Genomic DNA, 18,578 nt, shown 5'->3' on the forward strand with positions numbered 1-18,578 from the left:
GAGTGGAGGAGGATTCTAAATTTTACTGGCTGTGTTTGTTCCAGCCCGAAGGATCGTGTGGGCTACCTCCTTTGGAAAACGGGAAAGATGATAGTAATCAGACGTTCCCTTTACTGAATGCCTACTGTATGCAATATAAAATCGAATCTTGTGGCAACACAGCCAGGGTTATGTTAAAATCCATTTTATAGATGAGTAAGTTGCTCCCAAATTGTGTGGTTTCTCCAAGTTCACAGAACTGCTAAGTAGAAGAACCTGTTTAAAACCAGGACTTCAACTAATAATTGCAACCTTGTAGAGCTTTCTCCTGAGCCAATCACTCATTAAATCCTGCGGAGTAGGTGCTGTTGAGTCTGAATTGCAGGTGAGGAAACGTAGGCATAGAGAAGTCCGGTCGTGGGCTCAAGCTCACGCACTTAGCAAGCGGCGAAGTGCCAAAGGCAAACAACTTGGTTTTGGAACTTGTGTTCTCTCTGTCTCTCTCTCTTTGTTTCTTTCATTTCTTCTCTCTCTCTCTCTTTTTCTTTCTTTCTTTCTTTTTAAGTTTATTTATGAGAGAGAGGGGTGGAAGGAGGAGCAGGGGGAGGGGGACAAGCAGACTCCCTGCTGAGCATGGAGAGCCCAACACGGGGCTCGATCTCACCACTCCAAAATCATGACCTGAGCCGAAACCAAGAGTCAGATGCTCAACCGACTGAACCACCCAGGTGCCCCTGGAACTTGTGTTCTTAACCATGACCCTGGACTGATTTTCATCCCCTTTCTACACTCTGTAGAGAGTTAGGCTTGGCTGGATGCAATTTTTGCACAAACTAGCTGATCTGAGCTTGTGAGAGCTTGCAGGGACAAACTTCTCTCCCTTGTGTTGTCTTATCTTTCCACTGATTTTCTGCTGTTGGAGCAGCTGCGGTCTCCCCACTCCGGGAGAGCCTTTTGCACGCTATGCCATTGGCTACAGGTGGCAAGGTGGTGGCTCCAGTTCAAGGCTCTCCCCCGGAGTTGGATGTTCCAGAAAGGACACCGTGTTCTGTGGAGCTGTCTCTCTGGCGCAGGCTTTGATCTGGGAAAGGGTGAGCCTCACTGCAGAGCTGAAGCTGTCTCCCTGCTTTGTTTATGCGAGCGTCCTTCCAGGACTCTGTCTGCTTTTGGGGAGGAAGCGTCCTGCCAAAACCCCCCGGCTCTCCATGCTGGCTGCATAGCCAACATTACCTCCTGCCTTTTTGATGAGTCCTCTGCCCTGGATAGACAGCAGTTGTCTCAGAACAGTTTGGAAACTACAAAAGTTTCCCTGGCAGGATGAATGATCTTCTCCAACGTGCTCTTGCCTCTTGGAGTTGCCCTCCAAGTTTTCCAGCCTCGATCCTGTAAATCATTTCATCTTGTGCAAATACTGGACTGTGAACGCAGATGACCTCAAAGGGGAGGATTATTTAAAACTCCATTTAAGAATCTATCCTCCTTTCAACAGATTAATGCAGCTTGAATATGTGAATAAACATGTTCTCCCAGGCACGCTAACGCACAGGTAGCTCCGGGGCCTTTGAGAGGAAGTAGAATGTCCTTCTCCTCCAGGAGGCTTTGGAAAAAGTGACTCGCTGTGTATTGACAACTGATTTATCACTGGGAGTGTCTGAGCTTCGACCCTGCACAAGCGCTCACGGGGTGACTGGAGGCGATGGGCGGGATGAAGTGGGGAAAACTGAAATGTTTTGAAAGAGATGCGTAAGACTGAAAAGGTCATTTAGAATATTCTCTTGCTTTCTGTCATCCCAAGGAGATGGAAATCTATTGTGGTTTTCAAGGTAGATTCAAGCTCAATAACTCACGGAATTGAGAGAGTGTTTGGGGTAACTCTCCGGAGTCTTTTGTGTTGTAGTCTGTCCTTACTTGCCCTCAGTCCAACAACAGAAGAGGTGGTGGGAGGCGGGCTGGGCCAGAGAAGGTCCAACAAGCACAAGGTGGAGACTCTTTCCTCCGAGAGGAGGCTTCTGGAGCCTCTCTGCTGCCTTCCACCTCTCTTTGCCCCCATGCGGGGACCGTATGCATTCCTAAACACTCCTCAGGCTTGGATGTTAGAAATTATCTTGCTGGTTTTCGGAGTGAAGGCAGAACTGCCTCCTCTCAGCTCACTTGGAACGGAAGATCCAACTTGTTTTTCTGAGGTCGAGCACATGTGATTGGGTGTGAGGCCATGAGTCTAACAAAAAGGTAACAAAACAGTTCTGTTGAAACTCTTTTTTCCTTAGGCTAGGAGACTCTCTGCGTCGAGCTACACCTCGGGCATGGGATTTCGGAAGTCATGTAGCAGAGTTAGGGAGGAAGGCTTTCCGGGAGGTGACTGAAGCTGACGAGGGTGGGGGGGAGACAGCAAGAGTTGGCAGCCTCCTGTGAAGCTTCGCCAAATGTCATTTCCTGTACGTTGCATAAAGTTTTCTCCTTTTCACAGATGAGGAACAGAGACTTAGAGATGTTCAGAAACATTTCTAAGGTACGGTTCATCTGCGGTTGAGCTTGTGAAAGAATCATGGTTTTTAACCTCTGAATCTAGTGCCCCTTCAGCTCCCAGGCTGTCTCGATACTGCCCAGGGAAAGCATCGTGGAGGGCATCCCCCCTCCTCTTTGCAGCAACTTCTGACCAAGGCAACAGTGTCACGTTGAGGACAGGACGTAGGCTCGGACTTGCATTAGGCTGCCAACTGCCACTACCCCAGCTCTGTCGCTCTCTGGCTGCATGGCTGGTGCAAATGACTCAAACGCTTTGTCTCTCAGTTTCACAATCTGCAAAGTGGGGATATGACTCCTGCCCAACTCATAGGGTTTTGTGAGTAATTACATGAAATGGGAAGTGCTTCACCCAGTGTCTGGGGGGAAAAATGCTCACCATATCAATATATTTTCCTGTTCTATTTGGATCTTCTATTCTGTTTAGTTATCAACTTCTTTATCATAAAACCACCCAGAATGAAACATGGAGACCCTTATGAAAGGCAGAGGTAATCTCTTGTGAAGAGGATTAGCTAGACCAAAGAAGATGCAGACAATCCTCTATAGAGAGCATCATAAAATGGCCGATCATTCTCGGTTTTCAAGAAAAATAGAAATTCAGAATTAAGGAGCAAGACCAGAGCAAAGGTGAGAATAGTAAGGTATTTCAGTGAAGGCCAGTTCTCGGCAGTAACCAGGAACCCAAGGGCCACTCAGGGCAAGGAACCAGACTAATGCAATGTGGCTTTGTTACAGATAATTCCAGCAGGGCCTTTACCAGCAGTGTATTTTTTTTTTTTAAGATTTTATTTTATTATTATTTGACAGAGAGAAATCACAAGCAGATGGAGAGGCAGGCAGAGAGAGAGAGAGGGAAGCAGGCTCTCTGCCCAGCAGAGAGCCTGATGCGGGACCCGATCCCAGGACCCTGAGATCATGACCTGAGCCGAAGGCAGCGGCTTAAACCACTGAGCCACCAGGTGCCCCGTGTATTTTTTTTTAAAGGTGAGTTTAAGAAAAGACTCAGTTGTGTTAAAAATTAGGTGTCGGGTAGCCTCCAAAATGAACTATGAAATCCAGTCTTAAGCCAGAAAAAAATGTTAGCCATCCTGAGTATTCTTGAAAAAAATCTATAGACGTTTCTTATTTATTTATTGTTTTTACTATGAACATTTTGAATTTTCCATCATGTGAAGGGTCTGAAGTCTTTTGCCAAGAACAGTGATATTTGTTGGAAGGATCGAAAAAAAAAGCTCACAAAACACCTCTGTGTGTATCAATTCCTTTAATTCCTACACAATCAGAACGCCTGTTAGTTTTCTCTGCACCACTGGAAAGCATGCTGACAGACGGAGTCCGTCCTGGATATGTCAAAACAGGACCCTTTCAAACAATTTCAACAATTTAAAGTTTCTTCTTTAAAATAGCATCTTATTATTATTATTTTTTTTCCTCCAAGATCTCCCTTAAAGAGATTGAGCATCTGACCGTGCTCACTCCATACAGTCGTGCATCTCAGGGGCATTTTCTTCCACACTTCACCTCGGTGGTGCTACCGTGCCTCTCTGTTTCTCGGGAAAAGGGAGGGATTCATGAAAATAAAGCTCAGCGCTTCCCTATCTCCTTTGGGACCATGTCGTCTTAGTTTTGATCATTTCCCCCAAATTCAGATTTCTCCTTAAGCCCCCCATGTCTGTATTTGGCTGGCAGTTTTATGGCTGACCAAATTTTGCACTGGCCAGGGTTCTGGTTGGCTGAATGTTTACACAGGCTGTTAATCAGATGGGGAGTGGGAGGAATGGGTGTGGGGACTGTCTGCGAGCTGGAGCGGTCCTGTTTGCTGTCGTGTGCGAGGGCCTGCACTTTGTTACTACAAATTACATAATGACATGTTACATTTCAAAGTGTATTTTTACTTCAGGGAAAATTAAACCAATAAACAAACAACTCTGGTGGAAAAAAACAGAGGAAAAAAAAAAAATAAGATCCCTGGTTTCCAGATCTTCCTCTTCGAAAAGGTTCTTAATTAAATTGTAGCTATAAACAAATCTTTGTTTTATTGAAAAGAGAGCAGTTGCATATAAAAGCTATTTTTAAAAATTAGGATTCGAACGGCTGCTGGTCTAGGGTCTGGCCCATGTTATGCGTTTTATGATCTGTCCAAAATGAAAAGGCAAGCTTGTGTAGTGATGGTAGATTTTCAATTTTTGATTGCTAATCCCTCTCAAATGTTGCTCCTGCCCTGCTTGAAAGGAGTATGTAAACACAGGAATTAGCCTAGTTTTTCCAGGTACTGATTCAAGCAAAACCGCTTAGGGTTAAAGATGAACTTGCCGACTCTGGAGTTTTGGTCATGCAGAAAATCAGGTCTCTTCGGCATACTACCCACAGTTTAGCAACTTTGAAGCAATTAAAAAAAAAAAAATCAATCCCTCTAAATCGACTTCCAAACCTTTCACTGCACACCTACAAATTTAATATTAATTTTTTTTCCTGTAAGCTGTTGAAATTAAGTAGAGGCTCAGGTTCCAAAGTTATGGCGATAAGCGCTTTTGGGGACTAGCCCTGGACATACATGGTTCGATTACACACACACACAGGTTTCCCTTCCCCCACTATCTGCAGGTACAGCATTCCTATGAAACCTTTCAGAAGCCGAAATGGTGTTAAAACAAAGAAGCAATTGCCGGTAATTTATATGGAAAAATTTTTGAACATTCCCAGACCCAAAATATAACCTCTCTTAGGTTTTTCTGATGCCGAAGGACAGACACATCTTGCTAGTGGACGCACAGAATAAATGGCGATAAAGCAGAGATGCTCACAGACCGTTCAAAACTGCAGCAGGAGTCTCAGGGAAGGAGCTTGGTAGGGCCATTCTTGCTGCGGGGGCAGGTGGCGGGGGTGGGGAGGGAGGGGGGCATGTGCACACTACCTCTGTTAGTGGCTCCCTGCAAGCCAACACTGCTGTTTTTGCTTTTTCACATTTTGTTATATAAAAATGAAAATCCCCTTTGGATTTCTTTTGGTTAACGAAAACAGGTACTAAAGGAGGTCTTTGGTAAGAATGAAGTGATGTGATGCAAACTTTCCGAAAGTGCGGGAGAACTTCATGTGCTGGTTCCAACTTTTTTTTTTTTTTTTTTCAACCTAAACTATGTTATCAAAAGAGAGAGAGCCCTGACTCACCCCCTCCATCCCCCACCTCCCCGGCTCTGTGGAATACTGAGAATAAGGACACTTTTTTTTTTTAAAGATTTTATTTATTTGACAGACAGAGATCACAAGTAGGCAGAGAGGCAGGCAGAGAGAGAGGAGGAAGCAGGCCCCCTGCTGAGCAGAGAGCCCGATGCGGGGCTCGATCCCCGGACTCTGAGATCATGACCTGAGCCGAAGGCAGCGGCTTAACCCACTGAGCCACCCAGGCGCCCCAAATAAGGACACTTTTTTTTTTTTTTTTAATTTTAAAGATTTTTTTTTTTTTTTTTTTTGCCATAGAGAGAGAAGCGAGAGCAAGCACAGGCAGACAGAGTGGCAGGCAGAGGCAGAGGGAGAAGCAGGCTCCCTGCCAAGCAAGGAGCCCGATGTGGGACTCGATCCCAGGACGCTGGGATCATGACCTGAGCCGAAGGCAGCCGCTTAACCAACTGAGCCACCCAGGCGTCCCATAAGGACACTTCTTAAACTGCACTTTAAATGAGTGATTTCCCAAATCAGTCTCTCCTACATCTGCTATTACAGGAACCGTCTGACCTGGGGCTCACTGGGTCTGTTGGGGTGCTCAGCGGCTAACCGGGAATTGCAGCAGCCCGGTAACTGGCTGCGTGAAGAGTGTCCCTTTTATATTTTAAACAGGTCCCACGATGCTTACATTTCTTAGGCAAAATTCTGACATGATTTAGGATACTTTATCAGTGTAATCCACCACACGAGAAATCACAGGAGCAACAGAGATAGACTGTCCACCTCTTCCTCTTCAGCTTCTTTCTTTTTAAATTCAGGATGTTTAAAAAGAGAACTTTTCTCTTCAGATCTTAGAAACAAACAAATGGGGTTTTGGAACTCACCATTAAAACTGCAGATTTCTCAATGGCTGGGAAACTTAAGAAGAAGAAAGAAACACAGAAGAAAGGACAGATACGTTATGTAGGTGTTTTTTGGACCAAAGGAAACCATTTTAGACAATGCTGTTTGCTAAGGATAGCCTTGCAAATGCGTGGCACCCTCTTTTTTTTTGTGGCAAGAAGTATGCTTTCCTGCATCTCATCTTGGATCCTTGACAATTCCATCTGAAAAATTTAAATTAGATTCTTGCTTCGGAAGTTTCTTGACTCCGGAACCAAACTAACCATCCACTGTCCAAGTAGCTTGTTTTTAGCTTCAGGTAACTTAATGCAAGGACTGTCCTCTGAGGCATTCTATTGGGACTTGGCCTTGACTTCAGAAGGAGCAAAAAAGACCACCAGATTTTTCACCATTGACTGTCACCAAATAACAGTTCAGAGTGAAGAGCCAGACATTAATTCAGGACTTTCATTCTATGAATGATTAATCCAGTAAGAAAAAAGATTTGAGCTAAACAGTAGTCTATCGATGGACCCATAAGCCATGGTGGGCCTGTGAAGAGGTGGGATGTCTTCCTCTTGGTTTTTTGCTTAGCGGGCCTCTGAAGTGATAGATGGGGGAAGGGGGAATCACATACCTCGTAGCCTGTTGAAGGAATGAATGAAACTGGGTATTGAAACAATAATAACAACAATAATGAGGCCCTTCCCTCTCATTCTTTGAGAATGGATGCTCTCAATTTACCCATGGAGACCACTTATCTCTCCCACCATATTTTGCCTTCCATGTCATGGTTTGGGTCAAGGTCCAGGGAAAGCCCACCATCAGCTCTGCAGCTCCTCTGCACAAAGCCAGATGGGGGAAATAGAGAGGCCTAAGGTAGAAGGAAGGGTGAAAGGTCAATTCTCAGATGGCAGTTCAGATGTAGAAAACAGAATGAGAACGTGATGGCAGCCATGGCCCTTCTTTCTAGCTTCAACTTTGAATCTAAGTCCTGAAACGTGTCTGCTTCTGTGTCTATCAATCTATACATCTCTCGGCCACCTATCACCCATCCATCCATCCATCCATCCATCCATCCATCCATCGTCTCCCTATCTATTGATCTATCTATGGATCTGTCTAATCTATCATCTACCATCTATCTATTCACCAACCATCTATTACCCATTTTTTTTAACCTATTCTTCCCTTTCTCTCCCTTCCTTTCTCCTTTTTTGCCTTCCTTCCTTTTCAAAGATAAAACCAATACTAATGCAGATGTCTGAAATTAGACCAGAGCTAGGACTACTCTTATTTTAAAGGGGTGGAGCTGTTTCTGCCCCATTCCTTGTCTGGCTTTAACTCTCTTATTCTCTTCTGATACTTGTCCTTATTGTGACATAACAGAGAACCACCTTTGAAATTGCTTCTGTTGCATGGGGTTCTGGGGGATAGAAGTGTACCTTAAAAAAGATAAAATGAAGCTCTCTGATATGGACTTAGTAATTAATTTCTGTGGGGGTCTGTTTTCATAAGCAGGCAAACCTGTTTATATGCTGTTTTAAATTTTCAAATCACATGCACATATATAAAACTCATTTATGTGTTTTTAAAAGCTGTTTGCAATTTTAAAGTGCACATGCACACAGAGCTTAACGTGCATTATGATAGCAAGCAAACTGAAAATAAGAGTTTACTGGAAAGCTGAACTGGCTTTGCAATATGCAACAGACTAATCAAGTAACATTTTATGTAATGTGTATGCCTCTGAGTGCAGCACGTGGATGTGCTATTTAGAATATTTTCCTGATTGAATGAACAAGACCACAGGTTCACCATTTTATATTTGTTCTCTTAAAAACAAGAAACTCATTTTAAAAATGCTGGTTTAAATGGGCATTATTAAGTCTATATCAGTTCTGAGCATTTCAGCCCTTTGCATCCAGAAATTTCTCAATCTGACAGAATAAGAAATGCATTTACATGGCCTAAGCTCTTAAATTGTCCCTTTCAATTAATGCCCCATCATGGAGCAATCTGGAAACCATTACTCAGTAACTCTTCATTATAATTGCTTGCAGCTGAGTATCCAGCCCTTGGTAATATAAGAATAAAAGAAAACTCAGTTAGTAACAAGTGCAATTGATTCCATTCAGAATTCCCCTGGTGCTTTGCCATGTTTGGCCTGCTTGAGAGGAAACACGAGGGTTTTGGGTTTTTTTTTTTTTTTTTTTCCCTTTTGGGGCCAGGAAATGAATTGGCAGACATAAGATGGTTTGTGTGGTGCTTGCCTTCATTTTTCAGCTGGTCCTAGTTAAAAATGAGACGATGGGGCTCCTGCTTTCTCCCCCACTGGCTATGTATTTTTTTGGTTGTTTTGGTTTTTTCTTTTCTTAAAGAGGGCTTTTCTGGTAATAGATAAGACTACAAAACTTCGATTTGCTGTAAAGTAACAGCATCCAGAAACTTCGCCCTCTGTGGCCAGAGCCGATCCTGGGACTTACTTCTTCGGAGGAGGGGTTTTTAGAATTTGATTCACTCCCATCTTGATCCTGCCTTTATGAGAACAAAGTCCCTGGTGCATTTTGTGCAGGTGGAGAGTGTTTATGTGTTTGGAGGCTATCAATCACCAAATCCAGAAATGTACAGATCTAAAATTATGATAGATGAAAATGTGAAAATGTAACGTGGTAAACTGTCCCCATCCCCTGCACCTTCCACAACCCCCATCCCCTGTATAAGTCAGGAACTCGGCTTCTAAAAATGGTGAAGGAGAATATTCTTATGTACCCATTCCCTTTAGAGATCACGCGGCTCAGTGCTGACTCCACACTCTGGTGTCCCACATCTGTGTCCCCCAGGACTTGGGGCACCAGGCACCCTGGGGACAGTCAGTTTGTCATATCCTACCCACCTTCTGTCCTACACATGATTGAAGCCAGGTGACAAAGATGCCCTACTTCATGAATTTAAAATATGCAAATTATAAAATACATTTTATTATTTAAAAAATTGATGTTCAGCATAGAAAAGAAGAACCCAATAAAACTCTAACTGCTCTTAATTAATTTCCAGTCTTTGGTTTCATAATAATGGGGGGGGGGAAGCTCTCTATGAAGTTCAGTAGCATTTCACTTTGATTTGCTATAGAAAGAAGATTGTAAAATCTTCCATGACTAAGGAAAGTTACTATAAATATTTTAGTGTATTTCTTGTATTTTTTCTATGCATTTATTTTTTTAAGGGAGGTTGGTTTTTAACATGGGTGTAATTATTCTATATTTTCTGCCCCATTGTAAACTTAAAAAAATTGTTATTTTTAGTACTAATTATGTATTTGGAAAGCCCACATCAGGGTTTTTACACTAGAGAGAAGCACTTACATAATGATATCAAGCAGGAAGAGAAGTAGAAGGAGGAGAACCTGCTTGACCTTCAAAGGATCCAGGATCTCAAATGCACAGAACCAGGAATGCTGACTTTTCTCAGACTCACAAGCTCCACAGTGGTTACCAGAGACTACCAACAAGCCTTAAGGAGAACATTTTTTTTCCATTAAGAATTAAATAAAAATGAATACATAGAGGCAGCTTTCATGAGGGCAGGGAGCATTGGATTGTTTTTTGTGACTGATTTCACTTTTCTCTGAGATATAAAACAATCAACTGAGTATCTTGAATTTATAGATGCTTAAAAATCATCAATTTCTCTGGTAGTATTTAACATTTTTTCCAATCGCCTTACTTTAGGAAGAAATGTGGCCTATTAAAAACTAGATTCATTAAAATCATTAATAAAGTAGATAAAAAATATGTGGTAATGACATCAGGTGATGGCAGATGAGCTTGTCCAGTAAATATGAATTCAGCCCAGTTACTTATGGAGGTCATGGTTCCTGACCTAGGACGATAGTGATAGGTTGGAGGTAAAGCCCATTTCTAATAAAGAAGATATAAGCATTAGCTTAGGCTTCCATGTTTGAAATAATTCAGCCCCAAAGTCCCAGTGTTATATGCTGGTCTTGCCTAGAGCTTCAGCCAAATGGGCATACAGCAACTTGTTTGTCTACCGATTTTTCCCGTTGAAAGACTTATCCCTCTTTCGTGGGAACTGGTCACGGATAGGTGCTGTTCCTTCATAAACCAGACAGACTGTCTGCTCAGTTCTCTAGACTGTTTACAGGACTTTGGCTTTGTTTCAGGCTTTCAGCACCTTTATTCAAATCCTCTCTTCTGTCCCTGCTGAGGTAGTATTTAAGCAATTCTCCCTTTTCCAATCAATCAACAGATCTTTCTCGAGGTCTAATTGAGTGGAATACTTCATCCCTACCCAAGGCTGCTGATTAGTAATGTTTGTGGCCTGGCTTCCCAAGACCAAAATCTTGGATGTCATCCATTCCCTCCACCCACCCCTGCCAACTTTTTTTAAAATTGTGGTAAAATACACGTAACATAAGATTACCATCGTAATCATTTTTAAGCGTGCAGTTCAGTGACATTAACTACATTCACATTGCTTCATGGCAAAGAAGATCTCTTTTCAGTAAAGATTACATCAAGTAATAGTGAGTGGTTTAAAATGACAAGAAGAGATATTTTGTTTTTAGAGTACAAAACACCTGTACTCTCACTTCTCACCGTGAGAGGATTTGCATTGATTTTGCTTATCTGTATTTCCTGTGATAAGATCTATGGTTCAAGGCTGTACTCTCTCTAATGGTTAAGTTCTAATTGTGGGTTGTTTTAGTTTGTACATGGGCATCCCATGACCTGGAATTGTACCCGTGGACAAGAGGAGCATGTCCGTGGTAGCTGGCTCTCCGTTGTTCCCGGAAGGGGACACTTGCAGGGTTGCCCGCCAGAGGCCCTGTGGGCATCCACCATCAGATGTGCTCGGTTGAGCCAGCTAAGCATTTTTAGAAGTATAAATTGGTTTCCTCCTGGCAGAATTAGAATAATCCATATAGAAATATTCATTCCCACTTTTTTCTCGCAACTTGGCAGATCTGGCTACACAGGCCCATACGGGGCCTGGCCGCCATCAACAGGAGATGCAGAGCGGTGGTCCCTTCGGAGGGGAAGGCCAGGTGCTCTTCTCTTCGCCCCAGGCCCATTCACTTAGCTCCACTCTTTATTATTTTGTTGAAACTCCGCCCCCCACCTTTGAATGTGTAACCTCTACCATATTGTGGAGCTTCAAGAAATTCTCTAATTGCCCTCTTACTCATCCCAAATGACAAAACTCTCCTTAATGCTGCTTTATAGGCATTTTGGTGTTCACTGTAAACCAAAACCTTCCGGATCAACTTGAATAAAATGTCTGTCGGGGAAAAAAAATTAAGGAAGGTCTGGAGGAAGCCCCTCTTTAGTCACTGAAAGAAGGAGACAACTTCTTTATTTCTTATGTCTGCCCATTGACTATGAAGATAATTCCTGAAAGGAACATGAGGTGGGAGGCCCAGGGAGCAAAAGAAAGGAGCAAATCAAGAAGCCTCACAAATCTGTGACTAGATCTGGAGCAGCTGAACTGCACAGGGCAGTTCTCTATAAGAGAGTCACAGAGAGTCTTTCCAGGGGTCTGAATGGCACTATGCATTCTAATCCAAAGAACCATATAAAATGGTGCAAACGCTTTGTCCCCTAGGGGACTAAAGGCCTCCAGTGAGGTTTCTCTCTTAAGTGATGATACATTTCTGAGGTAGCCTCAAGGCCATGGACTCTTAGCTCAGGGAGAGAAGAACGTCTTCAGATCTCCAGTCTCTTTTGGGAACCAGCTGACTCTATGTTTAGGGATAAGGAGTGAACCCACATAAGGTGGTCCTTCTCAGGGGTCTCTTAAGAACGCAAACTGGATCTAAAGGGGAAAACACAGCCCTTTCCTTGACCCATCTCCGTTCCCTTGGCCTTTGGTAGATAATTTGGGAGAAGAGGTGATTGAATTTGTGCGTTCTCCCAGCTTCCAGATTCCTTCTCTCCATGGAATTCCCAAATTCGGTTTGTATTGACAAATCTGGCTGAATGATGACCAAATCAAATCTGAAAATACCTTTCTCAGTGTTAAAGGTCTCTAGCCTTTAGAGTTCATAAAAGCAAACAAGATAAAGTTACACTAAAAATAGGAACAGTAGGGAAAGGGCTCTTCTAGGGTTTACCATAAAGATCAAATGGCTCCCAGGACCCCGGTGACTATTAACTCGCTGGGATCCTTGCATCCCACAGAGCCATTACCACTGAAGGGTCTCTCTTACAGTTCTTCAGAAGTTTTGTTGTTTGTACTCCCTGGGCATTGGGCAGCTGCTGCCTGGGCTCGTCCTATGCATGGTCCTGACCTCTCATGGTTGCTAACAAATGAGATGACACAAAAAATTGCTTTGTCTAGCGCAGCAAAATCAAGCTCCTCAGATGAGACCCCCTCTGACATTGGAGACCAGGGACAAAAAGACTAATGGGCAGGAGACTTAGCATGTTCGGCACAAAGGCCAGCCCCAGCTGTGTGCTGAGGGAGTGTGAAACATGGTAGGCTACCAGTTCCTTCTCTGAGCTTCTCACAGGGAACTCCTAACTTCCTGTCAAGTCTGCTTAATTGTTTCAAGTGTATGCACACATGTCAAAGGTAACAAAGGAGCTGTGATTTCTTGGTCGTTATTTTGTCATATTTTTGTCTTTCTTCTCTTTGAAGAATCTCCCCATGGGTAGGCCCAGGATTCCCTTTACTAAGAAGTCTGAAAACTAGGAATGAGAGAGGCTGCAGACAGCTGGTCAGCCATGACCCTTCCCTAACCCCATCTTGCCTCAGTGAGAGATGGTCCGAAGGCTGTAGAAGCCGCAGTGGCAGAGGCTGTCAGGAAATCACCCAAACCTGCTTTCTCTTCCTCCTGGACTTACACAGATAACTGCACGTCTAGCCTCCTTGGCCACTGGGGAGCTGCATACCCAGGCTCAGCCTAGAGCCATGTGAGCAGCGTGATTTGCCCCACCTCCAGGCTGAGCCTATTAAACCTCCCATGAGGGGTTACTCATGATTGTGCCCCGTTCAGCTGCTTAGGTTGGAAATGACTTGTAGGACAGTGTTGGGAGTTGCCTAATGAAGATGCTGAGCCCCAAGAGGGAAAGATTCTGGTCCGTGAATTGTCTTATGGAGGGGACACTTTCCATGAGGAACGGTCTCACATGCCATGGTCTGTGACATGAGTTGGTGACCATTGAGATTTCTAGGTTCTTCTAAAATAGTAGTTAACATTACTTTGAAAAAACAAAACAAAACAAAACAAAACACAGACATTAGTTGGGGGTTTCTGAAGAAGCCAGTAAGGAAATAAGTTCTGGGAGTAGCCGGTAGGAAGTGGAGAATGGTGCACACAACAGACAGAGAAGGAAAAAGAAACAGCACAGGTCCTCCCCTAGGCTTAGTGTGGGTCAGTCTAGAGGAGCAGAATAATACCTAGGAAGGATCAGAGCGCACCTCATAGTCCCCAAACATTAAATCCTTGCTGCTTGGAGATACTGACCTCTCTCCAGGCAATCAGGAGCCAACCATGCTTGGGGATGGTCACTTGGGAAATGTAGGAACTTAAGACCATGAAATTCTTAGAAAAGCTTGTAACTGGCACAGAGTGCTACATGGAGTAAGTAATTAAGTCTATTCCAGAATTACAGCCATTACCCACGCAAAGCTGGAAACAATAGAAAGTATTTATAGCTGGACATTTTAATCCCAGAGTAGGAGGAAGGAAAATATATCGAGAAAAGGGATGTTGCAGCATATTGGCTACAGTACTTAGAAAAGTAGGAAGAAAATTCTGCTTTCACAAAAACTCTCATTAGTTTCCTGAATTTGAAGGGAGAAGATTATGGATATGGGAGAAGTAACAACTTAAATTACCCCAATGTTATTAGTGTAGAACATTCCTTAAGTCTTCCCTGAATAATTGGATCCTCTAATAGGCATATCAATTTGCAATCCGAAGATGGGCTTGAATTTACAAGGATGCTTTTCCAGAGGCTCCTGTGCTCCAGGGAGACAGTATCTGTAGAAGTTGTCACTATGTAGGTGACATCTGTTTGGGATGGCATGAAGTCCTCACGACTCCCAGCCTCAGATCCGGAACATTCTAAAGACAAACACACTCACACAAAATTGCTCCGTCCTTCCTTCCTTCCTTTTGATTTTATGTATTTATTTGAGAGATAGGAAATAAGTGAGAGACAGAGCATGAGCTGGGGGTGGGGTGCGGTGCAGAGGGAGAAACAGACTCCCCACTGAATCAGGGAGCCCAATGCGGGGCTTGATCCCAGGACCCTGAGATCATGACCTGAGCCGAAGGCAGAGGCTTAACCAACTTATTTGGCTTAACCAAATGCCCCACAAAATTTCCGCTTTCAAATATCAAGAAAACATTCCTTTATTTTAAAAAACATTATAACTGTTGGTTAAATTTGATAAGATTAGAGATATATAAGAAGTGAATATATACATGTTATTAAAAAAAAATTTAAACAGCTAAGCACAAAACTAATCTCAACTAAAATTTCTTAAATGATTCTGGGCAAAAGACAAAAATTGACTCTGAATTCTTTCCTAGTTTGAGAGTTCCGGACTCTGGGAAAGAGGATCTTCTGGTGCAGATGAGGCCACAGGTTAGGTAAGCTTGTGCGGTTTCTTTTTCTTTCCACTGTGTAAATTGGCTCACATCGCCTGGGACAGAACTTTATCTATGTCAACTTCTGAAGCCAGGGAGCTAGAGGATAGGTAGACAGATGTCTTTCTTATTCTTCTTTCTATAAACTGAGTGATCTCTATTTTCCTTATAGTAAAACACAGTAAAAACACACTCCATGGAACACATCAGACACAATTTATGTGATTTCAACTACACACTCTGAGTCCATTTAAGTCTAATCTGTGAAGGACCGATGTGTTTTAACACTACTGTCTCTGAAATGTCATATATAGATATGTCACATATACAGAAATGTCATATATATACGTGTGTGTACACACACACACACACACACACACACACACACACACACATTTGTTTAATCTGCACATCTGTGTATCCCAAATTCGGCCACGAACCGGTGATTTGTTGCTGTGCCATATTAAGAAGCCTTTCTCTGTCTTGAGTGCATTCTGTTACCTGTGTTATTTACTCTCCTGGGTTTTTTTTTTTTTCCCCCTGAGGGTACATTTGAACTGATAATGGCCAAAAAATGTATGCATGTTGATTCAGCTCAGAGAGATAAAGGAAGATTATTGCCCTACCTATAACAAAATTGAGTGTTCTGGCAAATCAAGGCACTGTTGGTGAACTGATGAAGAAAATTGCAAACTAGCGTCAGCAAGGAACTAAATGAGGTCTTTTGACAGTACGAAGGGCAGCCTATGTTTGTCCTCAGCCTGTGAAGACAGACCAATGGTAGGATGACGTGCAGTTGGGAGAAGCTATGACCAGAGACTGTTGACTGCTTGGGGATTAGAGAAAACAGACCAGTAGTTGCAAGTGTACCCGGAACGCATCATGGCTGCCCAGGGAAGTGGTTGGGACAGAAAGTTCTCCCCAACCAGTCCACAAAACAGGGTCTGCCCTGAGGTGATGGTCCTCAAAGTGGTTTTCTGGATCTGCTGCAGCACTGCTCGGAATGCCAGCTTCCAGCTCCACCCCCAGACCCTCTACCTCAGAAACTCTGGGTCCATCAGGCTGTCAGGGCTGTAGCTAGCCTCTGGCCATTCCAATGACGGCAGAAGTTCGAGAACTGCCATGCTATGGTGCATGTGGAGTGGGAGGTGTCCCTTGGCTGTCCTTGCAGGTGATGATGTCGTCTTCCTGTCTCCTCTGGGCATCGGCCTCTTTTTGTACTCTGTGTCATTCTGGTGTTCATGGAAGTGCATTTTTCATGCCAAGTAATCCCAAAGACATTGCCAGAGAAAATCTAGCTGGGGCAGCTTTACTGTGAGGCGAGTATGTCCATTTCCAGTGGCCACCACACTGAGCAATAATTTGATTATGGTCAGTTTCACCTTGTTGTGGTCCTGAAAGCCCGGATCGGTCCTATTCGGCTGGGCCCCACCCTCCATCTCACTGTTTTGGCTTCTAATCAAGCAAGTCTCTGCCTTGGTCACCCCGCACACACCTAGCCGCTTCCTGGAGATTCATTTAGTGCTGCACAAGCCCGCCGTATTCAGCTAGGTGACCTGCAACATGGCAGATTTTTAAAGGGCTGAATACTCTTTTTAAATTATTCTGGGTGCTTGAAACACAGCAGAGTCTCCCCCAACAGTTGCTGTCCTATACTCAGATGATCATTCTGCATCAGAGTTGGTCTTATTATCATTTTTTAAAAGATTTTATTTATTGTTTTATTTCAGATAGAGTGTGTGAGTGAGAAATCATGGGAGGGAGAGGGGCAAAGGGAGAGGGAGAAGCAGGATCCCCACTGAGCAGGGAGCCGGATGTGGGGTTCAATCCCAGGACCCCAGCTGGGCTCATGACTTGAGCTGAAGGCAGACGTCCAACTGACTGAGCCACCCAGGTGCCCCAAGAGAGTTTGTATTATTAAAAGGCTTCCAGTCAGGTTATGAGCCCAGAGATCCTAGGATAGAAGCTGATCTACAATTCTTATTCAAGTCCAAAGGTAACACAGAGAACACCTTTTCTCTGGTATTATTTCCTGTAGAAATAAATACTCATGTTGTTGCTCAGAAAGAATGCAAGAGAATCCAGTTATTCTGCTGCCGTGGAGGACAAGGAGGACTTGACTGAACATTGCTTATTTTTTTAAACATTTTTTTTTATTTGAGAGAGAGAGAGAGAGAGACAGAGAGAGCGAGGGGAGGTGTGGAGGGGGAGAGAGAGAGAGAATCTATAGCAGATTGCCCCCAGAGCATGGAGCCCAATGTGGGGCTCGATCTCACAAACCTGAGATCATGACCTGAGCTGAAACCAAGAGTCGGATGCCCCACCGACTGCACCACCCAGGCGCCCCTAAACATTGCTTTTTATGTGGGGGCTCAGCTTCCTGCCACGATCCCCAGAACTTGTGGGGTACAGGCTGCTTTACTGGGTTTAACTAGGTTCCACCAACAAGACAACTGGAGACGGCTGAAGAGATAGGCAGAGAGCTCCAGCAAACAGGGAATTGAGCCTGAAAGCCTGTCCGGCCCCTGAGGCCACCCTCAGATTTTACACTTTATAACTGCCATCGGACGTTGGAGGTCTCACAGATGATAGGTCCACAGGGATCTCGAGAAGGCCACCTACACAAAGGTCCGTGGCTGGCTCCTTCGTTCTGACTGCTGCCCAACAAGAAACCAATAGCAGGGAAAGATTTACAGTTCAGCAGGCAAAAGATAAATGATTTCAGTCTCTGGATGCTTTAAAAGCAAATTTTTGTACATCATATGGTTAAAATTGATCACTCCATTGACTTTCGGATGGGCTGAGCCCAAACTAATGATGTTAGGTAATCAATGAGAAAAGGCTGTGCATGAAGAATTAAAAAGCGCCATAATGGATTGCTGTTGCAAAAGGCCCATCACAGCGAGCAAGAAGTGAGGGCTGGTCATGTTCAAAGGAGGCTGGACCAAGAACGGCTTCCCCCAGCTCCAGTGCTCCGAGTGGACTCTACAATGGACCCGTCTAAGAGCCATGGCTTCTGAAGGCAGCCCTCTGACAGATTTTGATTTCTCTGTCTATGGTGGCATTGCCTGGCCCTGTAACTTGCCTTTGGCTCCTTAGAAATAGATCTGAGGGTACTTCTCTGTTATAATTAGCTCTTCCTGTTTAAGTAAGAGTGAGGGGACCAGACCTTCATTGTCATCCACTCAGAGGGACAGGGCATTGCTGATCGCTCTTTTCCTGACTCCTAACATATGCTTGGGCCACAAGCCTCCCTGTGTAACTGCTGTACGTCTTCAGCATCTGGACCTATGAGAGCTTGCCCCCACCCCTGACTTCCCAGCAAACATGTGCGGAATAATACAAGGGCATTAAATTAGACCTCATTACCTAGCCAGTTGGGCCGGCCGGCTCTCCCGCACATAATAAT

General features: G+C 43.9%; 1 long non-coding RNA gene across 1 annotated transcript in view; it reads left to right on the forward strand.

The window, feature by feature from the left end:
• Positions 1-18,578, forward strand: part of LOC309845371 — a 195,141-nt gene that overhangs the window by 136,172 nt on the left and 40,391 nt on the right. Inside the window, exon 3 of the long non-coding RNA XR_014301251.1 lies at positions 15,113-15,172. This is a non-coding gene — a long non-coding RNA (uncharacterized lncRNA). The remainder of the gene's footprint in view (positions 1-15,112; positions 15,173-18,578) is intronic.

Source organism: Mustela nivalis, assembly GCF_964662115.1.
Source record: "Mustela nivalis genome assembly, chromosome: 12".
Classification (NCBI taxonomy): Eukaryota; Metazoa; Chordata; class Mammalia; order Carnivora; family Mustelidae; genus Mustela; species Mustela nivalis.